The sequence below is a fragment of the Chiloscyllium plagiosum genome, chromosome 31, assembly GCF_004010195.1.
Source record: "Chiloscyllium plagiosum isolate BGI_BamShark_2017 chromosome 31, ASM401019v2, whole genome shotgun sequence".
In the NCBI taxonomy this organism is placed as follows: Eukaryota; Metazoa; Chordata; class Chondrichthyes; order Orectolobiformes; family Hemiscylliidae; genus Chiloscyllium; species Chiloscyllium plagiosum.
This window is the reverse complement of record NC_057740.1, coordinates 36,981,833-36,996,316: the sequence shown is the minus strand read 5'-3', so window position 1 is coordinate 36,996,316 and position 14,484 is coordinate 36,981,833. Positions and strand designations below refer to the sequence as shown.

General features: G+C 41.3%; 1 protein-coding gene and 1 non-coding gene across 3 annotated transcripts in view; both read right to left on the bottom strand.

The window, feature by feature from the left end:
* Window positions 1–14,484, bottom strand: part of LOC122565424 (guanine nucleotide-binding protein G(I)/G(S)/G(O) subunit gamma-7-like) — a 187,117-nt gene that overhangs the window by 112,412 nt on the left and 60,221 nt on the right. The window lies entirely within an intron of this gene.
* LOC122539230 lies at window positions 8,519–8,647 on the bottom strand. The gene has a single exon (XR_006309010.1). It is a non-coding gene; the product is annotated as a U6atac minor spliceosomal RNA (small nuclear RNA).

Genomic DNA, 14,484 nt, shown 5'->3' with positions numbered 1-14,484 from the left:
CACCGGTCTATAGTTCCCTGGCTTGTCTTTACCGTCCTTCTTAAACAGTGGCACCACGTTTGCCAACCTCCAGTCTTCCGGCACCTCACCTGTGACTATCGATGATACAAGTATCTCAGCAAGAGGCCCAGCAATCACTTCTCTAGCTTCCCACAGAGTTCTCAGGTACACCTGATCAGATCCTGGGGATTTATCCACCTTTAACTGTTTCAAGACATCCAGCACTTCCTCCTCTGTAATCTGGAGTTAATGTTTCTGTTGGCATAGTGGCTCAGTAGTTAGCATTGCTGCATCAAAGGATAGGGATCTCGGGTGACTGTCTGTGTGGAGCTTGCACATTCTCACCGTATCTCCATGGGTTTCCTCTGGGTACTATGGTTTCCTCCCATTGACCAAAGATGAGCAGTGTAGGTGGATTGGCCATGCTAATTGCGCATAGTGTCCAGTGCTGTGCAGGCTAGCTGCGTTAGCCAAGGGAAATGCAGGGTTACAAGGGTAGGGTGGGGAAGCGGGTCTGGGTGGGATGCTCTTCGGAGGGTTAGTTATGGACTTGATGGACCGAGTGGCCTTCTGTATGAATTTTATGATTCTACATGAGGATAGTCAAATGCAGCTCCAGTGATTAGGTTAAGGAATATCTCTGATGGGGTCACAAGCATAATCCAAACTCTCAGTCACTTATTTTAATTTTTTGGAGCTACTCCAACTCTGCCTTGGTCCCCTATCCATTAAAATTCATTTATAATGTGCATCATCCTACCATTAGATACTTTGTAGCCTTCAGACTGACCACTGAATTCAACAACTTCAGAACATAACCATTGCTTGTATTTTTTCCCACTAGATGGTTGCTGTTGGCAGTGCTCTGGCTATCACATTTACACCTTTATATCCATCTTTTAAAACCTATGCCTTTACCACCCTTTTGCTCAACACAAATATTCCTTGTGTCTTCCATTCTCATCAGATCTTGCCTTTGGTTTTTTTTCTCTCCCGAGCACCCCATCAGTCTATCCCCATTCATCCTTTAAGGAGGACGTGTATATCTTGAAAGATCAATCAAAATATTAGCTGTTTGCCACTTTTCACAGATGTTATCCTGCCTGAATGCTTGCAGCATTTTTGATTTTCAATTGTCATGTTTTGTTTTGTAAGGAAATTAAAGGTTTATTTGTTCTTTGCAGAGATGTAATAGTCCTTTTTTTTGCATACAAATGAGAAAATTCTGTACACATGAATAAGTTTGAAATAGGAATAGGTATGAAGTCAATAACAGTCTATCAGCTATTATTTTTCAAAGCCATATTTTAAACAATAGTTTTCATAAAACTGCATTTTAACAGTAAATGGCTAGCTGCCATTAACTTTGCTGCTAAAAGGCTTGCAAGTAACAATCAAAATGAATTTTTAAAAATGTTAATAATTATACTACCAGCAAAACCTGTATTATCCTGGGGAAGTAGCCTTTTTCAACTCTTTAGTACCATGTTTTGGGTCCCTAATCACCAACACACACAGTTATGTACACTGCAATGAGGCAACAGTATGCTTTGTTTTTACAGGTGATGTCAATGCTCAAAATAAAACATTTTCACAATTAAACAGCAGTAAGAAAGTTTAGTCTCTCACTTTGCAAGTAATTTGTGTGAAGCTGTTAGCAAAAACATTTGGGAATCTGCCAAATCTCATTAAAGCAGGTATTGTTCTTTTTAAAACAATGACAATAAAACTTTCATCTGGATAAACTCATGAACAAATCTCTAGAAATAAAGGCTTTTAAAAATCTAAACCGTTAAAGCAACTTGGTAAAAAAACCTCCTGAAGACTGCAATCAGGTATACAGTTTGGATACTGTTGGGGGAGATGGCTCACCAGGGAAAGGCAGCAGTAGCCAGGTTCATGGCATTGTGGCTGGCTCTGCTGTACGGAAGGGTGGGAAAAAGAGTGGAAGGGCTATCGTCATAGCGGATTCAATTTGTAAGGGGGGGTAGACAGGCGGTTCTGTGGTTGAAAACAAGACTCCTGAATGGTACGTTCCCTCCCAGGTACACGTGTCAGGGTTGTCTCAGATCGGCTACAGGACATTCTGATTGAAGGGGGCACCAATGATATTGGTAATAAACGGGATGAGATCCTACAAATAGGATTTAGGAGCCAAGTTAAAAAATAGGACCTCAGAGGTAGTAATGTCAGGATGGCTACTAGTGCCACGTGCTAGCCAGAGTAGAAATGAAAGAATAAACAGGATGAATGAATGGCTTGAGAGATGGTGCAGGAGGGGCTCAGGTTTTTTGGACATGGGGGAATCGGACATGGGGGAATCGGTCCTGGAGAAGGTAGGACTATTACAAATCAGATGGTCCACACATGGGCAGGACTGGAACCAACGTCCTAGGGGTGCTTTTGCTAATGCTATTACAGAGGGTTTAAATTAATGTGGCAGGGGGATGGGAACCAAATGAGGAGGTTAGTGGATAGTAAAGAGGTAGTAACTAAAAGCCGATAAGGAACTAGATAATAAGGTCAGTGTGACTAAGGACAAGAGTAGACAGGGAGCAGATGATGAACGCAAAAGGGACAGGTGGCCTGAGGTGCATTTGTTTTAATGCAAGTGTAACAGGTAAGGCAGATGAACTTAGGGTTTGGATTAGTCCCTGGGAGTCTGATGTTATTGCTATTACTGAGACATGGTTGAGGGAAGGGCAAGATTGGCAACTAAATATTCCAGGATATAGATGCTTCAGGCAGGATAGATAGGGAGGTAAAAGGGGTGGAGGAGTTGCATTTCTAGTCAGAGAGGAGATCACAGCTAAGCTGAAGGAGGGCTCTATGGAAGACTTCAGCAGTGAGGCAATATGGGCAGAGCTCAGAAATAGGAAGGGTGAGGTAACAATGTTGGGGCTGTACTACAGGCCTGCCAACAGACGGTGTGAGATAGCGATACAAATATGTAGATAGATTACAGAAAGATGTAGTAACAACAGGGTAGTGACGATGATGGGAGATTTTGATTTTTCCACCATTGACTGGGAATTACTTAGTGTTAGAGGTTTCGGTGGAGCAGAATTTGTAAGAAGCATTCGGGAGGGTTTTATGAAGTAGTGTGTAAAGAGTCCAACTCGGGAAGGGGCCATACTGGACCTGGTGCTGGGGAATGAGCCTGGCCAGGCGGTTGAAGTTTCAGTAAGGGATTACTTTGGGAATACTTATGGATCACAATTCCATAAGTTTTAGAATTCCCATGGACAAAGAGGAGTGGTCCTAAAGGGAGAGTACTAAATTGGGGGAAGGCCAGCTACAGCAAAATTCAGCAGGAGCTGAGGAATGTGGATTGGGAGCAGCTGTTGAGGGTAAATCCACATTTGATATATGGGAGGCTTTTAAAGAAAGGTTCATTAGAGTGCACCACAGACATGTCCCTGTGAAAATGAGGGACAGAAATGGCAAGATTAGGGAACCATGGATGACAGGTGAAATTACGAGACGAGCGAAGAGGAAAAGGAAGCATACATAGAAGGTCTAGGCAACAGAAAACAGACAACGCTTTGGAAGAATATTGGAAAAGTAGGATCAGTCTGAAACGAGGAGTTAAGGGGGCTAAAAGGAGTCTTGAAATATCTTCAGCAAACAGAAAAATCCCAAAGCATTTTATTTGTATATAAACAACAAGAGGGTAATCAGAGAAAAGGCTGACCCACTCAAGGGCAAAGGAGGAAAGTTCTGTATGGAGTCAGAGAAAATGGGTGAGATTCTTAATGCATACTTGTATCAGTATTCATTGAGAAGAGGGGCATGACGGATGTGGAGGTTAGGGATAGATGTTTGATTACTCTAGGTCAAGTCAGTATAAGGAGGGAGGAAGTGTTTGGTATTCTAAAAGGCGTTAAGGTGGAGAAGTCTCTAGGTCTGGATGGGATCTATCCCAGGTCACTGAGGGAAGTGAGAGGGGAAATAGCTGGGGCCTTAACAGATATTTTTGCAGCATCCTTAAACATGGGTGTGGTACCGGAGGACTGGAGAATTGCTAATGTTGTTCCAATGTTGAAGGAGGGTAGCAGGAATAATCCAGATAATTATAGACTGGGGAGCCTGACGTTAGTGGTAGGAAAGCTGCTAGAGAAGACACTGAGGGATAGGATCTATTTACATCTGGTTTTGTGCAGGGAAAGTCACTTCTTACAAACTTAATAAAATTCTTTGAGGAAGTGACAAAGTTAATTGATGAGGGAAGGGCTGTAGATGTCATATACATGGACTTCAGTGAGGCATTTGATAAGGTTCCACATGGTAGGTTGATGGACAAAGTGAAGTTGCATGGGGTCCAGGGTGTCCAGGCTAGATAGAGAGAGAATTGGCTGGGCAACAGGAGACAGAATGGTAGTGAAAGGGAATTTCTCGAAACGGAAAACTGAGACCAGTGGTGTTCCACAGGGATCTGTGCTGGGACCACTGTTTGTGATATACATAAATGATCTAGAGGAAGGTATAGGTGGTCTGATTAGCAAGTTTGCAGATGACACTAGGATGAGTGGAGTAGCAGACAGTGAAGGGGGCTATCAGAGAATGCAACAGAATATTGATAGACTGGAGAGTTGGAGGAGAAATGACAGATGGAGTTCAATCTGGGCAAATATAAAGTGACGCATATTGGAAGATCCAATTCAAGAGCAAACTATATGATAAATGGAAAAGCCCTGGGGAAAATTGATGTACAGAGAGATCTGGGTGTTCAAATCCATTGTTCCCTTAAGATGTGCTAGAGTGGTCAAGAAGGCATACATCATGCTTTCCTTCATCGGTTGGGTATTGAGTACGGGAGTTGGTAGGTCATGTTACAGTTGTATGGGACTTTGATTCAGCCACATTTGGAATACTGCATATAGTTCTGATCGCCACATTACCCGAAGGATGTGGATGCTTTGGTGAGGTTACAGGGAAGGTTCATCAGGATGTTGCCTGGGATGGAGGACACTAGCTATGAAGAAAGGTTGAGTAGATTAGGATTATTTTCATTAGAAAGACAAGGGTTGAGGGGGGGACCTGATTGAGGTCTACAAAATCATGAGAGGTATAGACAAGCAGCATTTTCCCCCCCCCCCCAGAGTGGGGGACTCAATTTCTAGGGGTCACAAGTTCAAGGTGAGGGGGGAAATATTTAAGGGAAATATGCATGAAAAGTTCTTTATGCAGAGGGTGGTGGGTGCCGGAACACGTTGCCAGAGGTGGTGGTAGAGACAGGCACAATAGCATCATTTAAGATGTAGCTGGACAGATACATGAATGGGCAGGGAGCAGAGGGATACAGATCCTTGGAAAACAGGCGACAAGGTTTAGATAGAGGATCTGGATCGACACAGGCTTGGAGAGCCGAGGGGCCTGTTCCTGTGCTGCAATTTTCTTTGTTCTTTGTAAAATTCAGCAGGCTGGGTTCCAATTGCAGTTCAGAAAGTTTCTGTTTCCCCCTGTGCAGAAACTGGGCATCTCTTTCCGACATGCAGAATTTTACGTAATCAGTAAGAGAACTGATGAAAAGCGATGAAAGCATTGAGGGTAAAAGGCAGGAAGTATACACACGGAAAAATGTCATAAAGAAACAAGAGTGACAAATCCTGTATGACCATTCAAGCAAATTAAATTCTGGAAATCTCATTTTCTAAAAAGCTTGATTAATTGGTACAATATTAAAGGCTAAGTATTCATGACAGAAACCTTATCACTCTTTTTTGCAACAGTATTATAAATAAGGAAGAAACCCTACGAGCAACCAAGTCATTAGACTTCATGCATGACCCTCAGTTGTGTTGACAAGATATCTGCTTAAGAGAACACTGCAGTTGAGCAAACCAATCTAAGTGCATGTTTGCATAACCTCAAGGATTGTAGGAGAGCAACTTTAGCAACATTACCCATTATATAAAGATGAGCAATGACAGTTAAAGAGATAAACAGAAAATGTCAATTGCACAATACTTACTGTTTTGAGTCACAACACTGGCGGAAGGCTAATTTTTATGGTATTTGGCAAGAATTTTCAAAAGCTGATTGGGTACAGATGTCTGCAGGTAAAGGGATGGCTACAAAATGGGAAGCCTTCAGAAATAAGATAACGAGAATCCAGAGACAGTATATTCCTGTTAGGGTGAAAGGAAAGGCTGGTAGGTATATGGAATGCTGCATGACTAGAGAAATTGAGGGTTTGGTTAAGAAAAAGGAGGAAGCATATGTCAGGTACAGACAGAAGAGTTCAAGTGAATTCTCAGGAGGAGTATAAAGGCAATAGGAGTATACGAAGAGGGAAATCAGGAGGGCAAAAAGGGGGCATGAGATAGCTTTGGCAAATAGGGTTAAGGAGAATTCAAAGGGTTTTTACAAATACATTAATGATAAAAAGGTAACTAGGGGCAAATAGGGCCCCTCAAAGCAGTCTTTGTGTGGAGCCGCAGGAGATGGGGGAGATACTAAATGAGTATTTTGTATCAGTGTTTACTGTGGAGAAGGACATGGAAGATATAGAATGTGGGGAAATAGATGGTGACATCTTGAAAAACGTCCATATTACAGAGGAGGAAATGCTGGATGTCTTGAAGCGCATAAAGTTGGATAAATCCCCAGGACCTGATCAGGTGTATACTGGATCTGTGTGGGAAGCTGGGGAAGTGATTACTGGGCCCCTTGCTGAGATATTTGCATCATCAAAAGTCACACGTGAGGTGCCAGAAGACTGGAGGTTGGGTAACATTATTTAAGAAAGATGGGAAAGTCAAGCCAGTGAGCCTGACATCAGTGGTGGGCAAGTTGTTGAAGGGAATCCTGAGGGACAGGATTTACACGTATTTGGAAAAGCAAGGACTGATTCGGGATGGTCAACATGGCTTTGTGCGTGAGAAATCATGTCTCACAAACTTGATTGAGTTTATTGAAAAAGTAACAAAGAGGATTGATGACAACAGAGCGGTTGAAGAGATCTACATGGACTTCAGTAAGGCGTTCGACAAGGTTCCTCATGGGAGTCTGCTTAGCAAGGTTAGATCTCATGGAATACAGGAAGAACTTGCCATTTGGATACAGAACTGGCTCAAAAGTAGAAGATAGAGAGTGGTGGTAGAGGGCTGTTTTCAGACTGGAGGCCTGTGACCAATGCAATGCCACAATGATTGGTGCTGGGTCCACCATTTTTCATCATTTATATAAATAATTTGGATATGAACATAGGAGGTATAGTTAGTAAGTTTACAGGTGACACCAAAATTGGAGTGTAGTGGACAATGAAGGAGGTTACCTCAGATTAGAGCAGGATTTTGATCAGATGGGCCAAATGGACTGAGGACTGGCAGATGGAGTTTAATTTAGATAAATGTGAGGTGCTGCATTTTGGGAAAGCAAATCTTAGCAGAACTTTGGTAAAGTCCTAGGGAGTGTTGCTGAACAAAGAGACTTTGGAGTGCAGGTTCATAGCCCCTTGAAAGTGGAGTTGCAGGGAGATAGGATAGTGAAGGTGGTGTTTGGTGTGCTTTCCTTTATTGGTCAGAGCACCGATATAGGAGTTGGGAGGTCATGTTGCCGCTGTACAGGACATTGATTAGGCCACTGTTGGAATATTGCATGCAATTCTGAACATCTTTCCAATAGGAAGGAGACGTGAAACTTGAAAAAGTTTCCGAAAAGATTTGCAAGGATGTTGCCAGGGTTGGAGGATTTGAGCAATAGGGAGAGGCTGAACAGGCTGGGCTGTTTTCCCTGGAGCGTCAGAGGCTGGGGGAGGTGACCTTACAAAGGTTTATAAAATCATGAGGGGCATGGATAGGATAAATAGACAAAGTCCTTTCCCTGAGGTGGGGGAGTCCAGAACTAGAGGGGATAGGTTTAGGGTGAGGGGGGAAAGATGTAAAAGGGAACAATGTGGCAACCTTTTCATGCAAAGGGTGGTGCACGTATGGAGGAGTTAGCTGCCAGAGGAAGTGGTGGAGGCTGTTAAAATTGCAACATTTAAAAAGCATCTGGGTGTATATATGAATAGGAAGGGTTTCGAGGGATATGGGCCAAGTGCTGGCAAATGAGACTAGATTAGGTTAGGATATCTGATCGGCATGGACAAGTTGGACTGAAGGGTCTGTTTCCGTGCTGTACATCTCTATGACTCTATATAAGCACTTTACAAATGACTGAATAAAATTATAAAATCAAAAGTGTTGCTATTACCATCACATTGGTAGTTCCATGTTATATATTATCACAGCACCCCCCCCCCCCCCACCCCACCCTACCCCCATCACATTCCTAACAGAGTCTTAAATGATAAGATGAGAGGTAGTAGAAGCCACTCTTAATATTCAGTTGAAATGTTTCTTCTGTTTAGTTTTAGGTTGCACTACTGCTCATGGGTTATGGCAGGATTTGAAGCCAGGCCCCAAGAACATAAACTGAGCTTCTGGATTAATAGTCCAGCGATCAGCTGGTTTTTGAACCCATGCATTCAGAACACAATGGATTAGTAATCCATCACTTTAACCACTTGGCCACATCATCTGGGACTAATGCCACTAAGTAGATGGAAATGCCTTAACCATTTGTGTGCTGTAATCCACGAGGACTTTGTCCATCCTCAAAGGGGAGGGCTAACCTTCTCTAATAGACTGTCAGTAACCACCTTGTGTGAGCCCAGATAATCTTATCAGCACTTGTGTAAAATCACTCATGCACACTTCCTGTTCCAAACGAATTAGCTCCAGTTTTTAATCTTAAAAATGCAAGTTCGAAATTTTATTTATCAACTAAATTTAAACTCCTTCAAATATTCACTTGCCTCAATATCTGGCTGTAAAGTTCAATTATTAATTACGGTCAAAAAACAAGTTGCTCAAATTTGGGACTGGATCCATGTGGGTTTCAAAATACCTCTTCACCAACTCACCAGTATGCAAAGGGATTTTTATTCAGCAGATATTCAATTGTAACAAAATTAAATGAACTTGAGTTCAGTGTGGACAGAATAGTATGTGTTGCTAGTATTTGGTACTCCGGTCAGAAATAACATGACTGAAGCGTAAGATTTTTCTACAATAAGCGAGAAATATTTTATATTTTTATGTAACTTGCTTCCTCATCATAATTTGATATTCATGTTCAAGCACTAGTTAGTGCTTATTTCAATATCTTCAATTTCCTTTGCTCATTCTCCCAGCGCAGTAATTTTCTGTAAGTCAAACACTTAAACAGATCTGAAGCTGTTACTAGAAAGAAAGGATTCAAACAAAAACATTGAAAATATAAAAAGGTTTATTTCTAGGAACTCCACTGTGCAGTTACATACAAGCAGACAATTTTAAAAAAAAAAATCTATGCCTAAATGGATACTGAAAGCCCTGATAAGATACAGAATATACATACTGAAGAATTGTAACATCTCATCATTTCAGAGCTTGAGCAATCCATTTCCTTTTCTGCACACAATTTTGACCCCATTTCACTCTCTGCCATGGTGGGATTCAAAACCATGTACTCAGAACAGTAGCTGTGATTCTGAATGATGGCTTTGGTAACATTGCAATTCCACCCCATCCCCCAGTACATGAGTATAAACCCCCTGCTGTTCTTCAAAATAGCACCTGTATGAGATACCACACAATTTTACAATTAATCCAAAAGATGGTTATTCCAACAGTGGTCTCTGAGCACTACATATATAGTCTCTATGGTGACTACTTGAATAAAGTTGCACTCATTTTGTTAGAGTGGGTCTTAATTCACAATCTCTTGACTCAAAGCCAAAAGGTGCTATCTGCAGAGAAATTTCAAAGATTAATTTCAAAAAGCTCAATAGAAGGGAAGAATGCTACTTCACATTACACAAATATTAATTATGTACATTCAAAACATTAATTCTCTAGTGCAGGAGAAGCTGGAACAAGGCAGTTTTGAAACATCATTGCTAGCCACCTTCACTGCTGTAAAATGTCAACAATCAAGCAAAACCAAAGTTAAAAAGGTTAGATTGTACAAGGATATACATATATGAGGGGGAGAGAAAGGGCACACTGAATCAGCAGTGGTCACATCACCCCCTCATTTATCTGTCATCAAGATCCTCTTGATTCTCAGACTTTTGACTTATGAGGCACTTCTACAGAAGACTTGCATGCTGGTAGACTGCAAAACTGCAAAAGCTTTTGATAAAATTTGTTTGAAATTTGACTGTGGTTGACATTCTTCTACACTTGGTTTATTTCAGTTTCAGAAAGCTTCAGATTAAAGTTGCACCCAATTCAAAAAACTTCACATTATATACATAAATTAATGCATATTGCATTCCCAATGCAGAAGATTTACAAAGTATGTTTCTGAGACTGGAGAGTTTGAGATATAGAAGAGGCTGATTTGGCTGGGGCTTTTTTCCCTTGAGCACTGGAGGCTGAGGGGTGATTATATAGAGGTTTATAAACTGAGGGGCATGGATAGTGTACATAGTCAATTTCCTAGGGTGGGGTAAGTCCAAACTCAGAGGGCATAGTTCTAAGGAGAGAGGGGGAAGATTTAAAAAGGACCTGAGGGGTAACATTTTCATGCAGAGGGTGGTGCGAGTATGGAATGAGCTGCCACAGGAAGTGGTGGACGTGGGTAAAATTTCAACATTTAAAAGGCATGTGGATGGGTATATACAGATGAAGGGTTTAAAAGAACATGGGCCAAATGGTTGAAAATGAGACGAGGTCAGATTGGGATGGCTGATTGGCAAGGATGAGTTGGACCGAAGTTTCCACACTGTATGACCTGGGCAGGAAAAATTTTAAGTAACCATAAACCACTGCAGTTCACCCAACCCTACATGGTAACCAGATTCTTTAATAATATTAGATAACAAGTTTATTGAGGTTGAGGGGGGCGGGGGGGTTCCAGCCATGGCAATGTTAGCACCTTCTTTCAGTTTGCGCAATAACTACAATGGGATAGAAAGTGGATTGCTGCTTACAGATTTCCACCTCCACTTCCAACCCACATTACATCTACCAGTCTGGTTGACATACATAAACCCACAATGTCAAAAGTCAACATACAGACTTGCAGAAGGTACTGAAATACTTTGTTACCTTGACATTTATCATTAAGTTACAAATAAAAATGCAATTAAGTCAAAAATCAAAGATGTATGCAAGGTCACTTGCTTATGTTTGGCTAGGTATGGCTAGCAGATTTAAACCACCACCAGAGCAAAAATACCGTGGACACTGAAAATCTAAATTGAGCAGGTCAGACAACATCTGTAGAGAAAGAAGCAGAATTAATACCTTAGGTCAATAACCTTCCTTCAGTAGAAAAACTAATGCTCCAGACCTGAGCATTTCCAAATTTCAGATTTGGACACGCATTTTGATTTTTCTTCTTCTTCAACATGATGCAATTGCACCCTCTAATGGGCATAAAATTCCATTATGTAATTTAACGTGCAGAGCATGCTCTAATAGTATTTTTAAGTTAAAGCAGTTTTAAAAGTAAAATTAAAAAAAGGACTGCTCCCCAGGATCTCCACTCTTGCTCTATCCAGTTGCTGCACATGTAGCAAAAATATCATTGTTACGTCATCACTGGGCATGTACCAAGAATATTTCAATATTACTGAATTCGGTAGTATGACAGAGTGGTCTGTGCAAAATTATGCTTTACTGGTGTATTATTTTAAACATATTTAACAATCATTGAACATTTACTTATAATGTAAGCATAAGTGATAGAAAAAAGGCAGATAATGCATATGAAAATGAAAATAGAAAATAAAATTTGAAGCACGCATTGGTTCAAACAATATCCATAGAAAGACAGTAGTTAACAAGTCAAACTATTGGCCCTTTCTCAAGCGCTGAAAAAAAAGAGTATAAGAAAGGATACATAACCAATAAAATGACAAATGTATCTGTAAACTGGAGAACGAGCATGTCACATGTATTGAATTTAAGTAATTAGACTTTTGTCAAATTGCAATTCAGTATTAGTTCTTAACATAAGCATTGTTGAAGAAAGGAGGGTGAGAGAAAACAGGGAGCTACAAATCTGTTAGCCTGATGTCAGCAATAGGGAAAACATTAGAATCTATACGGATGTGGTTTAGAAAAAAAATGCCTGATAATATCCTCAAGAATCTCTTAAAAGCAAAATCTGAGGGGGAAGATCAGAGTATGTGGTGTATTTGGATTTTCAGAAAGGTTCTGAGAAAGTGCTACAGAGGTTAATAACCAAAATTAAAATGCATGCGATTGGGTACAACATAGTATGGATTGAGGATTGGTCAAAAGATAGAACGCGAAGAATAAGAATAAAAATTAGTCATTTGGTGAATGACAGGCTGTAACCAGTGGGGTACCAAAAGAATCAGTGCTTGGGTCCCTATTGTTCATAATCTATAATTATTTGGATTACGGGATTTGCAAATGATACAGAACTTAGAACATAGAAGAATACAGCGCAGTACAGGCCCTTTGGCCCTCGATGTTGCGCCGATCCAAGCCCACCTAACCTACACTAGCTCACTATCCTCCATATGCCTATCCAATGCTCGCTTAAATGCCCATAATGAGGGAGAGTCCACCACTGCTACTGGCAGGGCATTCCATGAACTCACGACTCGCTGAGTAAAGAACCTACCCCTAACATCTGTCCTATACTACCACCCCTTAATTTAAAGCTATGCCCCTTCGTAATAGCTGACTCCATACGTGGAAAAGGGTTCTCACGATCAACCCTATCTAAACCCCTAATCATCTTGTACACCTCTATCAAGTCACCCCCAAACCTTCTTTTCTCCAATGAAAACAACTCCAGGTGCCTCAGCCTTTCCTCATACGATCTTCCTACCATACCAGGCAACATCCTGGTAAACCTCCTCTGCACCCGTTCCAGTGCCACCACATCCTTCCTATAGTATGGCGACCAAAACTGCACACAATACTCCAGATGCAGCCACACCAGAGTCTTATACAACTGCAACATGACCTAAGGGCTCCGGAACTCAATTCCTCTACCAATAAAAGCCAGTACGCCATATGCCTTCCTCACCGCACTATTTACCTGGGTGGCAACTTTCAAAGATCTGTGTACATGGACAACAAGATCCCTCTGCTCATCCACACTACCAAGTATCCGACCATTAGCCCAGTACCCCATCTTTCTGTTATTCTTCCCAAAGTGAATCACCTCACACTTAGCTACATTAAACTCCATTTGCCACCTTTCTGCCCAGCTCTGCAGCTTCTCTATATCCTGCTGTAACCTGCCACATCCTTCCTCACTATCAACAACTCCTCCGACTTTCGTATCATCCGCAAACTTGCTCACCCAACCTTCTAACCCCTCTTCCAGGTCATTTATAAAAATGACAAACAGCAATGGTCCCAAAACAGATCCTTGCGGAACACCGCTAGTGACGGCACTCCATGAAGAAACTTTGCCATCAACTACTACCCTCTGTCTTCTTCCATCCAGCCAATTCCTAATCCAAACCTCCAACTCACCCTCAATGCCATATCCCCGTATTTTCTGCAGTAGCCTACCATGGGGAACCTCATCAAACGCCTTACTAAAATCCATATATACCACATCTACCGCTTTCCCCTCATCAACCTCCTTCGTCACCTTTTCAAAGAATTCAATAAGGTTTGTGAGGCACGACCTGCCCTTCACAAAACCATACTGACTATCCTTGATCACATTATTCCTATCCAGATGTGCATAAATCCTATCCCTTACAATTCTCTCTAAGACTTTGCCCACAACAGAAGTGAGACTCACCGGCCTATAGTTACTAGGGTTATCCCTACGCCCCTTTTTGAACAAGGGATCCACATTTGAGGACAAAGAGGACATAAAAATCAAGGACAATGGCTCTGCAATCTCCTCCCTTGCAATCTCCATAGCGACCTCAGGGCTTTTTCTTTCTAAAGATCTCTCAGCTGGTTTGAAGTTCAAGCATTGTTTGCAAGCATGCAGTGACATAACAAAACAAACTGAAGGTAAACAACATTTAATTCACTTCAAAATTCAACTTTTAGAATCCTTCATGTAACCCACACAGGGGACCGTTATGACAGCATCTCGCTTGTTCCTATGAAATCATACTCAGTGCAAATTTGGATGTATTCCAATGCAATTTGCAAGAAATCTGAGTATTGCTTGTCATTTGCAGAATGGGCATATTTTTTGAATGTATTTATGAGATTAATCCTTTGAAAGATATTTCCAGGACCAGGTATATTCAGCACATTTAAGATATTTTAATTATTGTACCACCCTTTTGGTTTTCACTGTGAATATGCAAACAGCAATTGCTCCTGAACAGATTTAATTAAACACTGCTGTGATGGCTTTTTTATTTCTGTCTCCAGCTGTTGTGGGAATCAAAAAGCCAAGGAGTCAAAAATGAGGGACTCAATAAGAAGGCATTGTTCTCATTAGAATAGGGAAGGTTAAGGGGAGATTTGTGGAGATATTGAAATTGGT